The sequence below is a fragment of the Anabrus simplex genome, chromosome 3 (genome assembly GCF_040414725.1).
Source record: "Anabrus simplex isolate iqAnaSimp1 chromosome 3, ASM4041472v1, whole genome shotgun sequence".
In the NCBI taxonomy this organism is placed as follows: domain Eukaryota; kingdom Metazoa; phylum Arthropoda; class Insecta; order Orthoptera; family Tettigoniidae; genus Anabrus; species Anabrus simplex.
Genome location: NC_090267.1, coordinates 376,994,944 through 377,016,460, shown reverse-complemented (window position 1 = coordinate 377,016,460; position 21,517 = coordinate 376,994,944).

Sequence of the window (21,517 nt, the reverse complement as noted above, 5' to 3'; positions counted from 1 at the left end):
ACGGAAGAACTGGATGTGATAATCATCTCCAGTAAAATTCTGCCAGTCCTAAGTAGTATTGTCAAAACAGAAGATGAAATTCCTTCCTTGCAAATATTACAGCTGTTATTTCTGTTACGTAATTTGAGATGGCTTACACAAGCGACCTGCTCAAAACAGCTGCCCTTCACTGAGTGGTGTGAGAAAATCTAACGGTATAAATTAATGGACGGGTATAACCTGTGATGATGATGATGATGATGATGACGATGATGATGATGACGATGCTTGTTGTCTAAAGGGGCCTCACAGTATAACCTGTAACATTAATTAGTCTCGTATTAATTGGATGATTTTGTAATTATATTCATTATACATTTGTATACAGGATATGTCCATTTAAATGATTACTTCAATTATCTCACAAGCTATTTAAGAAAACAAAAATATGTTTTCTCTTTCGTCAACGTTACTCAGAGGCTCATAACTGAATTTACAATATTTCTCCAGGGTGAAAATATTTGCACAAATAACGTTCCTAACTTTGTTTCCTAAATATTAATAATTTATTTCATACAACTAGCATTGGAGCGATGGACATTGAAAATCCATGTGTGTTTATATTTTTCAAAATCCTACAAGTACTTTTTGACGAAATGGAATGTCTCTAAATGTACTTCATTATCTCTCTGAATTTGTCAAGTCCGTGATTCTAATGCTACTGTAGGTGTAATTTCATTAAAAAGTCAGGGTCTCATCCTTGAAGATATTGACCTTTCTCTTTCTGTTGTCTTTACCTTAATGTCCTTGATGGATCGAACCTCTACTATCCCCCCCCCCCATCTGATTAACTTTAAGAGGGGTTGCCTGGTTGTGATTTCCCTTAAAATATACCTCCACCATTAATTCTTCTTCTGCCTTCTATTCAGGGAATTTTGAAGATCATGGCAGTGTATTTTTCCTTGTTTTGCTCCCCCGTATTGTCAGAGGTTCTGCGTCCAAGATAATCTTTTCCGTCCACGTCTTCGTTTCCCTCCTCTCTTGCCTTCTGTGGTCAGTATACCTCTTCTTTTTCTTCTTCTACCACTACCGTTTTTCCCACACCATCGGGGTCGCATGTGCGAGCTGTGTGATACATGTAGATTTGATCCTGTTTTACGACTGGATGCCCTTCCTGATTCCAACTGTATTTGGAGGATATAATCACTGTTTCTGTTGTCGTTGGTAGTGTAATGCGTTGTCTGAATATGAAGAGGAAAGTATTGGAAGAACACAAACACCAGTCCTCGAAACAGAAGAATTAATCGGGTGCCATTAAAATACCTGGGAATCGAACCCTATCGGACGCTATCATCAAAGGCGTCAGCGCTGACGACCATTCAGCCAAGGAGTCGGACTCCTATTATCAGTGGTATCTGGACATATTTATAATTTTGTAAAATATGGCCGAAATAGGCTGCTTTCCTGGGTGTTGACATAGCTTTGAGATAACTTATGGCTTTTAGAGCCGGGAGTGTCCGAGGACAAGTTCGGCTCGCCAGGTGCATGTCTTTTGATTTGTCGCTCGTAGGCGACCTGCGCGTCGTGATGAGGATGAAATGATGATGAAGACGACGTAATATACACCAAGCCTCCATGCCAGCGGAATTAAACAACGATGGTTAAAATTACCGATCCTGCCGGGAATCGAACCCGGGACCCTTGTGACCAAAGGACAGCATGCTAACCATTTAGCCATGGAGCCGGACGCTTCTCACGGTTTTTCAATACGACTGAGTACCTCCTAGGTGGTGACGCAGTCAGATGTTAAATTTTATGAAGCACAACTCTTACAACGACGACGTTGTTCTGTTTTCTACATCCAAATCCTATTCTTGCGTTAGCCAATATCCTAAGTTTTTGAAATATGAACCCTTTCGGTAGTGCTTCTGTCAAGGTTGACAACAGCGTCATAGTAGTACTTTCGAGTCCTGTTAACCCGGACTAATTGGGACCAGGGCCTATTCGAATTACGTATGCATGATTTTTGGATTCACGGATTAACGCTGTTAATGCGATGTTCTTGAGGCAGTGGCGGAATACTGTGTCATCAAGCAGGTTCAGTTCATCACGACAAAAGATTATTACCCATTTTATGAATATGCCAGAAACATATCTTCGATGAAGAAACAAAACCTTGTATGTCAAATTGCTCTTCCTCTCTAGTATTATCTCTACGACTGGGTTACGCCTTCCAACCACAAATGCAGTCCATCAGAAAGGTGTTCTTTATGTTTATTTTCCTATGTATTAGTGTAAAGGAAAATGAACCATAAATACATTGTACTGTAGGCGTGCGCAAATATGTCTTGCAAACATACATTCCTTGCAGTGGTGTCTCAGTAGTGTACTCGCTTGTGTCTTAAGGAAGGATGGTATTGCAACTGATAGCCCACCGCCACACTGGGCTGAAACGCAGGTTATTTTGCCATTGAAAAAGTTTGAATATTTTCATGTTTTCTTGATTAGAAGAGAAATATCGTTCAATGAGATCGAGCAGTAATTGCCTATTTATGTCACTCAGTTTCCATATACGACAGTTCATTACTAAACAGTGTCCGGCGCAATGGATAAATGGTTAGTGTGCTGGTCTTTGTTCACAGGGGTATCGGGTTCGATTCCCGGCTGAGTCGGGAATCTTAACCTTAATTGGTTAATTTCGCTGGCACGGGGACTGGGTGTATGTGTCGTCTTCATCATCATTTCATCCTCATAACGACGCGCAGGTCGCCTACGGGAGTCAAATCAAAAGACCTACATCTGGCGAGCCGAACTTGTCCTCGGACACTCCCTGCACTAAAAGCCATACGCCATTTCATTACTTAACAGAACTCTGCAAAGTTTAATCGCAGAGGGAAGCTAGTGAATGCAGAGGATTAACGCTTTATCGGAGTAATGTTACGACCGTATGAGAAGGTGAGAGATAGACGCTCGCTTATTATACTGTCGTATTAGCCCTCTATCAAGCACAGCATCTAGTCGTGAACGACAAACACAATGTACTCAATGAAACTACTCAACTAATGAAGTGTCACATGATCCTTTGATGTGCACCTCATACTGTACTTTTTTAAATTAAGAATGATACTAATATACTCGGGTACAGTGAATGTGTTCAAGTATTTTATTAGACAAAACATAATATTTTGTTTCTTTTTTTACAATTTTGAGTTATGTCCCACTGACACAGATAGGTCCTATGGCGACATGGGATAGGAAAGACCTAGGAGTAAGAAGGAAGAGGCCATGGACTTAATTGGTACAGCCCCACCATTTCTCTGGTGTGAAAATGGGAAACCGTGGAAAGCCATCTTCAGGGCTGCCCACAGTGGGGTTCGATCCCCACTATCTCCTGCATACAGGCTCACAGCTGCGCGCCCCTAACCGCACGGTCAAGTCATCCGGTAGAATAAAATTTAACTTAAATCAGTCATGAAGTATGTTAGACGTTGTCAAAGATCATAAAACCATTAATGCGCCTACACATACTTAGAATTATGTTATTTCAGTATTTAACGAAATTATGAATTTCAAAATATTCCTAAACTGAGACACCGGATGATTGATTATACACTAGCTAAGCTTAATATTACTGAACTGTAGCACATTTAGATCTAATGGTAATTTATTAAACATTTTTAACTGGATGAGAAAATGGCTTGTCCACCTCTGTGGTGTAGTGGTTAGTGTGATTAGCTGCCACCCCCGGGAGGACCTGGTTCGATTTCCGGCTCTGCCATTAAATTTGAAAAGTGGTACAAGGGCTGGAACGGGATACACTCAGCCTCGGGAGGTCAACTGAGTAGAGGTGGGTTCGATTCCCACCTCAGCCATCCTGGAAGTGGTTTTCCGTGGTTCCCACTTCTCCTCCAGGCAAATGCCGGGATGGTACCTAACTTAAGGCCACGGCCGCTTCCTTGTCTATCCCTTGCCTATCCCTTCCAATCTTACCATCCCTCCGCAAGGCCCCTGTTCAGCACATCAGGTGAGGCCGCTTGGGCGAGGTACTGGTCCTCCTCCCCAGTTCCATCCCCCGACGCAATGTCTGAAGCTCCAGGACACTGCCTTGAGGCGGTAGAGGTGGGATCTCTCGCTGAGTCCGAGGGAAAAACCGACCGTGGAGGGTAAACAGATAAAGAAGGAGAAGGAGAAGGAGAAGGAGAAGAGGAAGAAGACGTAGAAGAAGAAGAATGTCTGCGAAAAAGGCATGTAAATATCTTCACTTTGCGGGAAAGCATAGAATTATGGATATGTTATTGGTTTAGAAGACATCACGATTTCTCCGAGCAGATGTGCCAATCGCCAGCTTGCTGCGGTTCGAGGTGTACTTTCACGGCGACCTGATTACGTCAGTGTGATAAGATTATGTATGGAGCATGTTGCCAAAAAACCGGTCTATACATTGATACATTTACTCGTGCACTAGAGCACTGTTTATTATTTAAGGGTAATTGCCGTGGGCCCGAGGACAACATTTCTTGAACCGGGCGAGATGGACGTGCGGTTAGAGGCGTGCGGCTGTGAACTTGCATCCGGGAGATAGTAGGTTCGAATCCCACTGTCGGTAGCCCTGAAGGTGGTTTTCCGTGCTTTTCCATTTTCACACCAGGCAAATGCTGGGGCTGTACCTTAATTAAGGCCGCGGCCGCTTCCTTCAAACTCCTAGGCCTTTCCTATCCCATCGTCGCCATAAAACCTATCTGTGTCGGTGCGACGTAAAACCACTAGAACAAAAATTATTGACGTTCAGTTTCCATATACGAGTGGCTGTGTTGTAAGACGGGGATTCGTTAAAAACTCACACAGTAAGAGTGCGCTTGGTGCATGCAATGTGCACGGTGCAAAAGACGAGTTCGCTTGGTTGTCCAGAGTGCAGACCCCCACTCCTCGATTTGGAGCAATAGCGCGGTCTCTCTTTCCCCACGCCTGTCTCGCTCGCTCCCCCCTGTCTCCCTCTTCCTCACTTGCTGCGTAGAGCTCCAAATCCGAGCCAACTTGAGCCGAGTTGCGCCGAGCTTAGCCGAGTAGCCTAGAGACGAAGCGTTGGTCCGAGCCGTGCCGAGCGGGAGCGATGCACAGTGCACGGAGCTCTTGCGCCTCGACTTGCACGCGTGAGATTTTGGGCGTTTGAGAGGCCCTGCTCTAGCGGGATGATCGGGTTGAATTCTCGATCTTAAAACTATGACGTAAAGTGACCATCAAGTAGCACGCGGAATACCGTTTATGCTTCATTGTATGTTCTAATGTCTACAGCACACACACGCACTTCATTAAATGTCATCCCGAGTCTTTTCAGGTCTTAATACAAAACGGCAGTGCGAGAGCTTGCCTGTACCAAGATGCAAGTTGATTAGTACGTTTCAACTTGAAGACAGTGTGTGTTATTGACATTAAAACAAACAACTGACAGGTATACCGAGCGAGATGGCAGTGCGATTAGCGGCACGCAGTTGTGAGCTTGCATTCGGAAGATAGGGGTTCGAACCCCACTATCGGCAGTCCTGAAGATGGTTTTCCGTGGGTTCCCATTTTCACATATAATTTTACAAAGTTTATTCCACCTACTCAATACAATACAATAATTGCAATGTCTATAAATACATTACAAAATGTTATCAAGGAACTAGTTTCGACCCTATGTGGGTCATCATCAGCCTAAATAAGATATGCTTTTGAGTTGCCGAAGTCCTAAGGCAAAATTATGTTGTAGAATAAAAATTAAAAATGAGAAGAGTGAACTGTGTATGTGGTGCTGTAATATACATATAAAATGGTGGAGTGTATGAAGTGTTGATAGATAAAATTACATTGTACAGATCAATAAAAAATAAAAATTTTCGGTTAGACTGTTAGAATAGTATCACAACGGTTTTGCACATTGAAGATTAAAATTGCACATCAAAAGTATAAAATGCAGGTCTGAATACGAAGTCCAGCTTCTTCTACGAGTATTGAATTCTATAGGCCTATTTCAAGTGAAGGTAGAAAATTGAATGTTTGCGTGTTGAACATTGGCACAGAGGGTGTCTGTCTTGCTTAAAGTCCAATATTTCTGATACAGAAAATAAATGTGGGCAAAACCTTGCGACTTTTTATAAAACAATGGATTCTTCCTGTGATAAGAGGAGAATTCCCAATCCAAATTGGAACCAATAGAACCTTCCGCGCAATGTGAACGACTTGGCCGGTAGTGTGCAATTCATAACCTTCCCATTTTCACACCAGGCAGATACTGACAGAAGCTGCGGATGCTTCCTTCCCACTCGTAGCGCTTTCCTGTCCCATCGTCGCCATAAGACCTACGTGTAAAATTGTAAAAATTAAAAAGAACAGACAGGTGTTCCTTGCACAACGTGATGTGTTTCATGTAATATTTCCAAGGTCATGATCCCACCTGTTCATCCCACCTCTGTCCACCTCCATACTATAACGGTTAGTGCTATTAGCTGCCGTCATCGGGGGCCCGAGATTACTGCCAGTAATTTAAGATAGACAGGGAAGCTGGCATGTGCTTAAAAGGTACACGCGGTTGACCACATTACTTGCATATCCCTGTCCACACAGAGTTAATGGAAATATTTTATTTCAATTATACATTGGCATTATCGTAACATCTTACAAGGGAATGTACGTTTCACTATTGTACAGTCAACAAACAGATTATTCCGCTTAATGCTGTTTTTACGGATAGTGGAGGCATTGATATCCCCTACTACTCCCGTATGGAGATGGCCTGGTTCCGAATGCTATGCACAAGGCGAGTTGGCCATGCGGTTAGGGGCACGCGGCTGTGAGCTTGCATCCGGGAGATAGTGGGTTCGAATCCCACTGTCGGCAGCCCTGAAGATGGTTTTCCGTGGTTTCCCATTTTCACACCAGGCAAATGCTGGGGCTGTGCCTTAATTAAGGCCATGGTTGCTTCCTTCAAACTCCTAGGCCTTTCCAAACCCATCGTCGCCATAAGACTTATCTGTGTCAGTCCGACGTAAAGCCACTAGCAAATGCTATCCAAGCTCAGCTCTAAACTTGCTCTTAACATGTGACAAAATTCTTTTATTTCTTGATTCAAAACATGTGAATTCCAGTACGGAAGTCATCAGTCACCACTGATCTGCATTTAGTGCAGTAGTTCAGGTTGCATATTTCCTATCTGTTGTTCACCTGGTCTTTTCTTAAATACTTGCAAATAATTTGGAAATTTGTTGAACATTACCCTTGGTAAATTATTCCAATCTCTAACTCCCCCTCCCATAAACGAATATTTGCCCCAATTCCTCCTCTTGGATTCCAACTTGATCTTCGTATTGTGATCTTCCCTGCTTTTAAAAACACTACTCATACTTATTCGTCTATTAATGTCATTCCGCGCCATCTCTCCACTGACAGCTCGGAACATACCACTAAGTCGAATAGCTCGTCTCCTTTCTCCCAAGTCTTCCCAGCCCAAACTTTGCAGTATTTTCGTAACGCTACTATTTTATTTGAAACCTTCCACAACAAATCGAGCTGTTGTTCGGATTTTTTTCTAGTTCTCGATCAAGCAATCCTTGTGAGGGTCCCATACACTGGAGTCATACTCTAAGTGGGGTCTTACCGAGCTCGATAGCTGCAGTCGCTTAAGTGCGGCCAGTATCTAGTATTCGGGAGATAGTGGGTTTGAACCCCACTGTCGGCAGCCCTGAAGATGGTTTTCTGTGGTTTCCCATTTTCACATCAGGCAAATGCTGGGGCTGTACCTTAATTAGGCGACGGCTGCTTCCTTCCCAGTCCTAGCCCTTTCCTTTCCCATCGTCTCCATAAGACATATCTGTGTCGGTGCGACGTAAAGTCAATAGTTAACTGGGGTCTTACCAGAGACTCCATCACATCGTTGCTACAACCCCTAAATATCTTCATAACCATGTGCTGACATCTGTACCCTTTATTTACAATCCCATTCATGTTATTACCTCAAGTATTACAATGCAGCAGATTCCAAAACGATATATTCCTGAAAGTATTTTTTTTAAAGGGGTGTTGTTGTTTCATAGGCAAATGCTACGAAATCATCATTCCATTGTAGGATGAATTGAGGAAGTTGCGATCCATCGAATAATGTCGGCGTGAGATTAAGGAAGACGGGACATTTTGAATGAGGATGATTTCATCCTTTGTACCGATCCTGCAATAAGTTGATATCTTGAACACAAGCCAAAAACAAGAAATACTCTCAACAACCAGTGTTAGTTTCCGAACTGTTAGAATGTGGTGGAGATGAGAGGCAGCTCCCTTCCAACCAAATAAATTAAAGGCTAATTTTTAGGATATTATGTATGAACTAGACCTTTGCTGGCAAGATGTAGTGTTTACAGTGCACTATGTCTTTTGGTATGGGCTAGAATAAAATTGTTACTTTCATTGATCTGTCTCTGTCTCATCCTTGGCTTTGACAATATGAAAGTGGCTGAGGTATGAGTGACGCTAGTAATGCCATTCCTTATGCAGCCAGTCCCTGCTATGAATGGTGTGAAAATGTCGCTCATAGGGTCGGTTGGAGCACGCATTTCAGTGGGCTTGGCAGACTGATGTGCAATAGCAACTTCTGGCTCAGTGAGGAAAGCAACGGGGAACTATTTCACTCCTAATTTCCCTAATACGCCTCTTCAGCGACACCTAGGCCATCTATGGCAGCTAATGGTGAACCTGTTGAGGATCCAACCAGCCTTCGGGCTGAATACCCAACATATATACATACATGTATGAACTGCGTTATTACAAAATCTTTCGTGGATATTAAAACATATTGTGTATTGTTTGTGATGCTTGTTGTTAAGGGGATTAACATCTAAGGTCATCGCCTCATATTATTATTATTATTATTATTATTATTATTATTATTATCTCAGGTATACACATTACGTCACTGATAAACTACGAAAATTCGCTTGCTCTTTGGGAGTGCAGTTAATTCCAGGTATTCTGGAAAATCAAGCACACATGAGGTACACTCAACGGGACTCGTAATCCAATAACTGTCCGTCCAGTAAGAGCATTTGAAATGCTACTGGTTTATGTTGGCATAGTTCGGTACACGAATGAGTCCCCTTTGTTAGCAAAGGCTGAGCAGGTCAATTTAATCCGCTTTAGGGGAGGATATACATGATATTTAGTCAAGCCCAAAGAGGAATACAGTCCGACTCTTTCAGTAAATGGGGCACAAATCCATAGTATCGACATAATATTATATGTTGACCTACAACAATTTATAGTCTCGCGATTTTCATAGATGCCAGACGTTTCCTTTCAAATCATAGATCCGAATTCGTACCTGAACAGCCATTCTAATGTTCAATTAGGAAAAGAGTTTGCCGAATATTTTCCCCAGGGAGTCGTTTTAAGCTTAGGTATAATACGGAGTTTAGCTAATGACACGGAAAGAACCACGGATAAAAATAGTTCCCAACCGAAGAATTGATAGTGGAATATTAAATGAAGGAAGCAAGGAAACAAAATCGTCTAATACAGGGTGTTCCTAAATATGTGGGAAGAAATGAGGAGAAGGGTTGATAATACTCCGAAAAAAAAAAAAAAAAAAACCCACAAAGTTCCTATCAACATATGCCAGACGACCGATATTTTATGAGTTATAGATTTTCCTCTGCCTGCTGTCATTTCTTGATGGATGCAGTACTTCTGCATCCATCTCTTGGCACAGGCCAGAGTAAAGTGTAGCTTCCACCGCAGTCCCAGTCAACATCCATGGCTGTGACAATATGGAAGTTGCTGGGTTATGGGTAGTGCTGAGTAATGACATTCAGAGCATGACTGGTGCATCTGAGTGTTATGAAAGGTGCTGCTCATAGGGTCAGTCGTGCTGCAATAGTAGTTTCTGACCCACTGAGGAAAGCAATGGCAAACTACCTCACTCCTCATCTTGCCTAGTACGTCTCATGTTGGTGCTGCCATTGGTTTTTGGGGTTTCCTTATAACCGCATAACCTTTGGTGGTGCTGTTTGAGGATCCAACCAGTCTCTGGGCTGATGACCTAACAGACAGACAGACAGATAGATTGTCCTACCTTGTACGGGAAGTATTGGTAATAACCTTACACGCCACGTCCCATGCTGAGTAGCTGTGGTCGTATTGGTGTACCAGCAGGTAAACTGCATTAAAAATTTCCATCATGCGCCTTAACAAGCCATCTCAATTACTGTCGGACACGCTCGAACTTTCAAGGCATTGCACGTATTCGATAGTAAGCTTGTTATTTTCCAAGGTAGTTAGAGTAAAGGTAATCGCCCACTGCAGGGAACTGCGCCGCGCCGCGCGGAACAAGCTTGTGGAACATTCCACGGGCCATTTTCCGAGACTTCGTCCATACAGCACACCTCACCGCGCCGCTCTCTCCAGTTGGGGAAGTGCAGCTCACACAGAAATATGAATTCCAGTTCCGAGGAGGACTTATTATTTGCGGTTGCGATATTTGCAAATGAGGAAGAAGAAAAACGCGAAAGCAAAGTTAGGGTGCACAACATGTATGAAAAGGGAAACGTACGGAGAGTTTCACCATTTATTTCCTGATCTACTAAAGGACCGAAGTAAATTTTCCCACTGCTTTCGTATGTCCCAAGAAAAATTCTATGAACTATTGAACCTAGTTAAGCCGTGTGTACCGAGTTCGATAGCTGCAGTCGCTTAAGTGCGGCCAGTATCTAGTGTTCGGGAGATAGTAGGTTCGAACCCCACTGTCGGCAGCCCTGAAAATGGTTTTCCGTGGTTTCCCATTTTCACACCAGGCAAATGCTGGTGCTGTACCTTAATTAAGGCCACGGCCACTTCCTTCCCACTCCTAGCCCTTTCCTGTTCCATCGTCGCCATAAGACCTATCTGTGTCGGTGCGACGTAAAGCCAGTAGGAAAAAATAAGATACTGAAATTCCCTCCCTATACTTCTGCATTTCACCACTTCCCCCCTTACTTCTCGTGATTCTTCCTTTTGGCTCCACCCCATCCCTCTCTTTCTTCTCACCCCCATCCTTCCCCTTTTCCGTGCCAGAGCCTTTTTTCCCACCCCATAGATCTTTTAAACTTAAGGATCTCGCCTTATTTAACGCCTGCTTTCTCTCCAGGTTTATTTCTGCATTATTCCTATTCGGGGAGGTTGAGTCACTACCCTGACTCCTTTCCCTTCCCGTCACCTCTTCACTACCTGTATCCACTTCACTTCGGTCTAGTGTCCTACTTGTTGATTCACTCCTTCCTGGGCTGTTCTGACTCACCAAGGACTCTGCTGTCTTCGCTACCTGCCCGCTGACACCGCAGTCCCCTCTTCTCTCTTCCTTCTCCGTACTGATGTCGCCCTGCTCTCGATTTCTGCAACTCATTTCTTCCTCACATATTTCCATCCTCAGCAGTTCCTCCTGTGTCCACGATCGCGACCAATTTCTGCTTGAAGTAACCAGACACCTCCCCACTATCTTGACTCGCAATCCCTGCGCTCTAGCACGCCACATATCGATGGCCTAGATTGAATACCTCGTATCTCAAAAAGTTCTTCCTATCCATTATTTCCGTTAAGACTGGTCACACCTCCCAGCCACACATGAATATGCAGTCCATCAGAACAATGTTCGTTGGGTTTATTTTCCTATGCCGACGCGTAAAGGAAAATGAACCTTATAAAAATTATACTCTAGGAGTTAATAAATACGTCACGCAGATATACTTTCCTGTAGTACGGTACGGTATGGTTCATTTTCCTTCACACGTCAGCATAGGAATAAAGAACACAACGAACATTGTTCTGATGGACTGCATATTCATGTGTGGCTGGGAGGCGTAACCAGTCTTAAGGGAAATAATGGACAGGAAGAACTTTGTGAGATACGAGGTTTTCATTCTAGGCCATCGATATGCCGCTTATAGACATCCAACCGCATCCTGTCTTCTTTCTCTATCTCAGCCTTCAAATAAATGTTCGATCCATTCAAATTTCCAGCATTCCTCAGAAGTATATCAGCCATCAGGGTTGATATTAATCTTAACTTCACCGGCCTATGTCCCTTGTTCCTTCCCACTCTATATATATATCATCTATATCAACTTCAGAAAAGTTTATCTTCATTTTGTTCGAAACTATTTCCACCACTTTCAATACTATTTCCACTTTTGATTCTGTTCCTTCCTCAGGTACACCACACACAAACACATTTTTTCTTGCTGATTCGTTCCTCGCTAACCTCACTTCTCTCTTCATTGCTGTTAATTCCTCTTCCAGTACCACCACCTTCTTTTTCAAGCTCCCTGCCTCATCTTCTATCTCCGCTAACTTGTCATTTACACCTCCAATTTCTTCTTTTATAAAACTTTTTAAGTCCTTCATCTCCTTTATTTGGGTTGCCTAGTGTTCCTGCATCATTTCCTTAATTTCTTCTCCTTTGCTTGCTTCCTTAACCGAGCTCGATAGCTGCAGTCGCTTAAATGCGGCCAGTATCCAGTATTCGGGAGATAGTAGGTTCGAACCCCACTGTCGGCAGTCCTGAAAATGGTTTTCCGTGGTTTCCCATTTTCACACCAGGCAAATGCTGGGGCTGTCCCTTAATTAAGGCCACGGCCGCTTCCTTCCCACTCCTAACCCTTCCCTGTCCCATCGTCGCCATAAGACCTATCTGTGTCGGTGCGACGTAAAGCAACTAGTATAGCACATATAGCTTGCTTCCTTCACCACTCTCTTGATCTCTTCAAGCTCCTCCCAGCCGAACGGTCCCTGGTTTGGACCCGGATTCTTTTCTATACCTCCTACCACCAGCAGCGTCGCAATAACCGTCGCACACAACATAATCTCCAACAGTCCTTTATAACCACTAATTTCTCTTCCTCTCTCAACTCCACCTTCCTTCCAACACTGCCTTGCACCATGCCATCTTCCAATTCTTAGCCTGTATTGCTGTATCGTTATTCCCATATTGCGCACCTCAGCTCATTCACACGTCCGCACTTCCCGATATCTCGCTCGTGACTCCTCCTATATTATTAGCTCCTAGTTTCTGCGTGCACAGCGATTCTGTTAGGGTAAGCTTACGCTGTAGCTTCGCTGTTGGCATATGGATGCTCGCCCTAACTCCTCGCTGCTGGCAATAGCCAGTCTGCTCGCCATGGAGCTTTTACCCTACAGCATTCCTGTGCTCACGCTGTTGGCAGTTCTCAGTTGCAGTGGAAAATTCATCTTCCAACGTCATTCATCTTCTAAGAGTGTTAGTTTCGATTCATCAGCGGAACGTGACAAAAAGGGAGATAATTAAATATGAAATCTTTAAAATCATATATGTAATTCAAAATAAAGGAAAAAACATATTCAAAATACACAAAGGTAAAAACATAGTCAATAAAATGAAAGCGTAGTTAAAATTAAATGAAAATGAAAACCAAATGGAAACTCCACTTTAAAACACGATAAAACGGGCCACTACCCCTCATAAAACCGATGACGACGGCTACTGACTGCTCGTCTTTTCGTCATTCCATACTTTATCCAGTCTGAAGCTGTTATGACGATCCGCATACTGCTGGTTCCAAATCGCATTTCGTTCGAAGATAGCTGGTATCAGCATTTGTTTAAAATCGTCATCCATAGCAGAAACGAATCACACAGCACCGCATCAGGTTCAGATTGCTGGTGATCACAACACATCGTCGTGGAGTGCAGAGAGAGGAATTGTGGGAGATCGGGTGACCTTGAAGGAACCAATCACAGTTCAAGTTACAGGATAGACGGGGATGAGGCAGGCTCGGGAAACAAACGTGTTTGCGACCATCTATGTGGCGAGGATAGCAGCCAGCAGCGTAGCGAGAAGCCGGGCTCGAGAGTAAAGACACCGATTGAGATCCACTGGTTTGTTTCATCATCGCCTAACATCGAGCAACGAGGCCTGACGATGTGCCAGCAGCGAAGCGCAGCATGAACGTACACTTCGATCTACCACTACCTCGTTAGGGCAGCTTCAATATGAGGGTGCCGTGTGATATCACACCTCTGTTTCGTTACTGCGCACCTCTTCCGTCATACTTACCTCCTATTCTACGTACACGCTGGCAAAATGTTGCAATGATCACAACGGTAGTACTGACTCCAAAGTTAATCCTAAATACAGCTATTGCCACCCCTCATCCCACCCCCATTTCTAACTAACAACTAAAACAGGCGTAACTCGTAAACGATCGGCCGGAGGGCATGTGTTCATGGAGATGTCTTGTGTTGTTTTCTCATGTACTACACCTCCCACTTCTTTGGGAACAGCCTGTATAATAAGAATGTCGTGTCTTGTCGTCGCAATTTCCAAATGATTATTAGTATACACGGTGCGGAGACGATATACATCCTTTTCTTTGAAAAAATAATTCGGCATATTTCTCTGTCATTCTATTTGGGCTGAATAAACGCTAAAGTTACTCATTTTTTCGTGATTGTACTTGCAAATACTGTACAGGTTACAAGCGGTACATGCCGTATTTTTGATGATTAATTGTATTCCATCTGCACGCAAGACATGCACGGCGAACTTGGTTTGTTTACGCTCGGAGAAGCCAGCCGTCTTGAACCAGCGACAGCTGTGTGAGTGACGTACGTGCAGGAACAAGATAGGCCACCCGCCTGACTCCACGTGTAGCCTGCCTGACCTGATATGTTCTGGATATGACCGTCACCCCTTCGCGAACATTCGTTGCAAAAAAAAAAAAGTATTATAATAATCGCAGCGACTCAAGAGATACGTCATTTTGAAGAGGATCACCTAAACGCCTCTGTTTGTGAATATCAAGTAAATCCGTCGAGGGATCACGCTATCTGATGACGTAGGAACCCAACCTGAATATAAGGAGAGCTCATTTGACCCAGATCAGACAGTCATAGCTGGGAGTCCAGCCTGACTCTCCACGCTGCCATGTCGAAGTGCTGACCGAGTCTATATTCGAATTGTTCAAAGTCTTCGTGTGGAACTTAAGCTCTGACAGTCGAGTTGAACTTATAATTTATGCGCGTGTTAAACTCCAATATATAACAAAGTCTTTATAATGGACATTGAGTCTATCAGTCAAGTTGTACTTAGAATTTATGCGCGTATTGGAACTCTGATTGTGACGAATCATGTATTGGACTTAGCTGCTAACAGTCGAGTTGAACTTATATTCTGTGCGGATGAAGAAACTTCTCGATGTGACCTACTTCGTGAATGTGGAACTTAGTTTATTACCACGTTGTCATTGTGGAACTTAGTCTCTGAACAGATATTATTAATTTCAATGTGACACTACTGCGATATACTATGAACTGTGTTCTTTTAAAACTCCAGTCAGCATAATTTCATAATTAAATAGGAATATTTATGAACGTGTTCAAACTTTACCACTTATGTTAATGCAAGTGATTATCTAGTGTAAGAGGTTTACTCGTGTACTACGACACAAGTGGTTTATCCTGAATTCACACTGTGTTAATGTACAACGGTACTTGGCAACTTGGGCCGATGACCTTCGATGTTAGGCCCCTTAAAACAACAAGCATCATCATCATCATCACTTGCCAACTTTCACATTTTCCAGTTTATGAATTGAAGTGAATATTATACGATTCAAACAGAACTACCTTCTGAACTGTGTATTATTTCTTCTTCAGAGTGATAATTGTTTGTGCGTTACTGTCAGCAGTCTTTGATAAACTCTTGAGCAGTCGCATATTTTACTTTATGTCAAGTGCACCCTCTTTCCGTGGAGTGTAGCCACGGACTGTGCTTAATCATTTCCAATCTTATTTTTCAAACTGTTTTATTCCGTGACTGACAGCAGTATCTCTGATAAACTCTAGAGCAGTCATACATTTCTTTAAATATCAAGTGCGATTTTTATTTAGTGGAAAGCCACCACGAACTGTGCCTAGTGAGTGAACAATTTTAGTTTCATTTTTTTCTATTCATGAACTGTGCTTTATTTCTTTCCAAACTCGATGCTATCCGCATCTCCATCTTTAATGGACTTATAAATTCTGTCTACCGAGCTCGATAGCTGCAGTCCCTTAAGTGTGGCCAGTATCCAGTATTCGGGAGATAAGTGGTTCGAACCCCACTGTCGGCAGCCCTGAAAATGTTTTTCCGCGGTTTCCCATTTTCACACCAGGCAAATGCTGGGGCTGTACCTTAATTAAGGCCACGGCCGCTTCCTTCCCAGTCCTAGCTCTTTCGTGACCCATCGTCACCATAAGACCTATCTGTGTCGGTGCGACGTAAAGCCAATAGCAAAAATAAAAACAAGAACAAGGGATTAGGATCATTCGACTGCACATCACGACATTATTAAATTAAACAGTGCTGTTAAATAAATGTGTCGTGGGACTGTGAAATTGTGGACACTCGTGTGAGTTAAGTGACGAGTGAATACCCCGCAACATCGTCGGAGAACGTCGGAGAACGTCGGAGAACGTCGGAGACCATCCAGAACATCAAAGATTCGAGCTCAATCCCATGTCGAGCCGACTCGGGTGTTCCAGCCCCTTCTCATCGTAACGTGAGCAGCCTGCCGAACGAGTTCCATTCTAGTTCAGCACGGTGACCTGGGATCATGGGTTATCCGCTAGGCGATATTGAAGACAGCAAGTATCTACAGTAAGGTGATGTGCACTACAAACATGCATTTTCTGAATAAAACTCTATTCTCCAATATATTTTAAAGTTCTTGTAGATAGGACCCTTCCTCCAATGCCAAGCCCTAGATGTAAATTACCCAGTATTGTCCGGAGAGATATGCTTCATGCCAATTTAAGAATAATTGATAAAGTCGGGCTATTGTTACTGGTACAATACTAAAGTAGAGATATTCAGAATTCTCCTACACTTGGTTTTATCTCAGTCCGTTAAACAGAATCTGAGATATAATGTTTTAACCTCGAGAATGCCACTTCTCAGACAGAAAGAAGCGAATAATTTCACTGATTTCTCCCACGGGCCATCGATATTATGCCCAGGTTTTTCCTCCTGTCTTGTTAACAATAGCGCTTGTGATTGGTACTGTTCGCAGTGCAGAATGCAGTCATTCGAACTATATTCCTTAAAGTCCTCCATATGTGCAGTGAATGCAAAATTATGTTGTTTACCTAGCAATTTGGCTTCGCGGTAAGGGTCATATAGCTACCAGTCTGCATCCGAGAGATAGTGGGTTTGATTCCTACCGTTAACAGCCGTGAGGATGGTTTTCTGATATTTCCCATTTTCTCGCGATCTCTCTTTCTCACATTCAAGTTTTCCCATTTTCTCTCTGTACCATCGCTTTGGCCACGGTTGCTTCCTTCCAAGTCCTAGCTAGCCCTTTCATATCACATCGTCGCTACAAGATCTGTCTGTGTCGATGCGATATAAAACAGACAGTACAAAATACCTGCCGTTTCGGATTTTACTTTTACTGCGATCTCTGAATTAAATTTCATTATAGCCGTACCTAGCCTCCGTGGTTCAGGCGGTAGCATGCCGGCCTCTCACCGCTGGGTCCTGTGGTTCAAATCCCGGTCACTCCAGGTGAGATTTGTGCTGGAAAAAGCTGGGTTATTCTCCGGGTATTCCGGTTTTCCCTGTCATTTTTCATTCCAGCAACACTCTCCAATATCATTTCATTTCATCTGTCATTCATTAATCATTGCCCCAGAGGAGCAGGCAGCAGGCACAATTCCTATCCTCGCCGCTAGATGTGGGCTTCATTCATTCCATTCCTGACCCGGTCAAAATGACTGGAAACAGGCTATGGATTTTCACATAGCTGTACCTACTGTTACACTAATGCCACGGATGTTGTGAGACTTCAGTACTAGTGATCTACCACTTCGAGACTCCAGTGATAGTGGACACACGGCTAAAAGTTAAGACCCTTCTCGTGCCCGTTATTTTGAGGGTGTGACAAAGGAGAACGTATGTTTATATCTTCCACTCCCCTAATATCTAACAATTGTCTGTTCCAATTTAAAAGACTGCATTTCTGCGTTGCTATGACAATGAATACGGTAAGTCACAAGGGCAGAGTTTCAGTAGATGTGCAGCTCAGAACTGAATGTTTTCAAACGGCTTGCTCTAGAGTGAGTACAGATAAAATTATTTACATTTGCATAGGAAACAAAACTAATTAAACTATTCTTGCCGTGTATGAAGAAGCTCCCCAGCGAGAGGTAGCAAGGGAATAAAACCGATAATAGTGACTACAGAAATAATTAATGAAGCTGTATGGAAATACATTATTTTTCTCTACACTCCCATTCTCGTCTTTCTGAAATTATTTAACTTGAAACAAATCAACAGAAGCCAGCATATTCCAAAAAAATATTGAACATATTTCGATAGTTTCGAGTGCTACTAGTACTAAGTGTTTTCTTTCTTCCCCTGAAGGGGCAGGCGGGCCTCCTAAACGGTGACGCCGTGTCTCAGGCCAGGAGTTTTGTATTGGAGAAGGTGAGAGGGTTGGCGGCTGTGGCCAACTGTCCGGGCATTCGACTTAGCGCAGGAGAATGGAAAACCACGGAAAAATCATTCCCAGGACAGCCGATTATGGGGACCAGCCCCTCTCCGTATCTGAAATACAGAGGCATATCTGCCGCGGCCACCCGTCCTCTGCTCGGTTAGTCGGTCGGAGTGCAGGGCCGTCGGACCAGCCGAAGCCCATTCCAATTCTACAAATAAACACAAAAATAATTTCCTCGCGTGAGAAGAAAATGCGCTAAAAATGTATAAAGGTAGGTCCTACTGTTAGTCTTGGAAGAAGAACACATTATATGAGGATGTTGCATGTTCTTTTTCCGGCAGTGTATATACAAACCGAGATGGAACCGGAGACCTCTCGGAAGGAGGAAAATAAATTACAACTTCAGCACAGAGCTGACATCCGTTTGTATGAATTAAGGCTATTGATGGATTTGTAAAGGATCTATTCGCAGGTTTCATCCTAACGAGGTGTCATGATAACTTGTGGACAACAATTTTTAATTAAATACCGAATGAAGTGGCCATGTGGTTAGAGTCGCGTAGCTGTGAGCTTTCATTCGGGAGACGGCGGATTCGAATCCCACCGTCGACAGACCTGAAGATGTTATTTCATGGTTTCCCACTTTCACAGTAGGCAGTAGGTAGAATGCATCCAAGGTATTTCTCATCTATCGAAGAATTGACTAAAAGAGGTATTCAAAGCTTGGTATAGAAATAAATACCTTGCGGAACGTCATTTCCTCATGGAAGTCATATTATTTCAGGAATGACATTGTTAGACAGGTAGACACTTTTCTCAAAACTTTCAGTAGCAGTATGAGTTATGAATTAGAAATTATTTTCGAACTATCTGGTAAGTACCAATATAAATATTTTGCTACCATCTAGGCTATACCTTAATTAAGGCCACCTCAAACCGGGCGAGTTAACCGTGCGGTTAGGTGCGCGCGGCTGTAAGCTTACACCCGGGAGATAGTGGTTCGAACCCCACTGTCGACAGCCTTGAAGATGGTTTTCCATGGTTTGCCATTTTCACACCAGGCAAATGCTGGAGCTGTACCCTAATTATAAGGCCACGGCCAGGCCTTTCCTATCCCTTCGTCGCCATAAGACCTCTCTGTGTCGGTGCGACGTAAAGCCAATAGTAAAAATAAGTTAACGCCACAGCCGATTCCTTCCCAATCCTAACCGCTTTCTATCCTTGCTTCGCCAAAACCTTCGATGTGTTAGTGAGACGTTGAACCCCTAGCAACATTAAAAATTCTAATTAAACATCGGGGCATAAATTGACACGGACGGAAGTAGTTTAGATTGTAGAGAATTGTCCTCAGAGCGTGGTAACGTATGGTCACATTTTTGAAACCCCCTGCGGGTGGGAGTGGTAGAATGCATCCAAGGTATTTCTCATCTATCGAAGAATTGACTAAAAGAGGTATTCAAAGCTTGGTATAGAAATAAATACCTTGCGGAACGTCATTTCCTCATGGAAGTCGTATCATTTCAGGAATGACATTGTTAGACAGGTAGACATTTTTCTCAAAACTTTCAGTAGCAGTATGAGTTATGAATTAGAAATTATTTTCGAACTATCTGGTAAGTACCAATATAAATATTTTGCTACCATCTAGACAACAAATTTTACAACTGCACTTCTTCTTAGGAAAAAGTATCACAGGATATTATATCTTCACTTTCTGATGATCCTTTTACAGCTTTTTCATAATGATATTCACAGGACATGAACATCATTCTTCTTCCACCGCTTTTCCCACACCTGTGGGGTCACGGATGCGAACTGTGTCGCACTTGTGGATTAGGCCCTGTTTTACGGACGCTTACCCTTTCAGACGCCAAGCTTATGTGGAAGGATGTAGTTACTACTGGGAGTTTCTTTGGTGGTTGGTAGTGTGATGTGTTGCCTGAATATGAAGAGAAGAGTGTTGGGACAAACATAAAAATCCAGTCCCCGAGAAAGAAGAATTGTTCAGATGGAATTGATTTTGATGTTAGGAGAAAAGTTATTATTATTATTATTATTATTATTATTATTATTATTATTATTATTATTATTATTATTATTATTATTATTATTATCCAAATGAAGCTTTACTGTAGGGAAACTGACAAATGCTAAAAGGGATGTTCCTATTGATTGCATCGTTTGCTGCATGTGGAACAGTGGTAAAGTGTCAGTCTTTGGAGCCTAAGTTTGCAGTTCAGAGTCAGTAGTTGTATTTTTGAAGGGCAGAAAAAGATCCATCTGGCAATCCTTGTTGTACGATGTCGGCATTTAAAAGATCTCCGTATGTGCAGTTCGTGTTTGCCCAATAAAATTAACATTAAAACTCAGTTATAAATCGCCCAACAGAGATTTATATCCTGCCAGGCTGAGTGGCTCAGACGGTTAAGGCACTGGCCTTCTGATACTAAATTGACCCTGACTCAGTTCAGTGGTATTGGAAGGTGCTCAAATACGTCAGCCTCGTGTCAGTAGATTTACTGGCGCACAAAATAATTCCTGCGGGACTAAATTCTGGCACCTCAGCGTCTCCTAAAACCGTAAAAGTAATTTGTGGGACGTTAGAACCAATAACATTATTTTATAGATTCATATCCCTTCCATCTCGCGGTTTAAAACGGATAGTCGAAATTGACAAGCAGGTGGTCTTAGTTGTATCAGATCAAAATTCTTGCACACTGAGACCATGCAATTATTATTATTATCACTATAATAATAATAATAATAATAATAATAATAATAATAATAATAATTATTATTATTATTATTATTTCCGTCTTTTTTTCCTTAATCCGTTTACCCTCCAGGATTGGTTTTTTTCCCTCGGACTCAGCGAGGGATCCCACCTCTCCTACTTCAAGGGCAGTGTCCTGGAGCGTGAGACTTTCGCTCGGGGAGACAACTGGGAAGGTGGACGAATATCTCGCCCAGGCGGCATCACCTGCTTTATTGAACAGGGGCCTTGTGGGTGGATGGGAAGAGGAAGAGGGAAG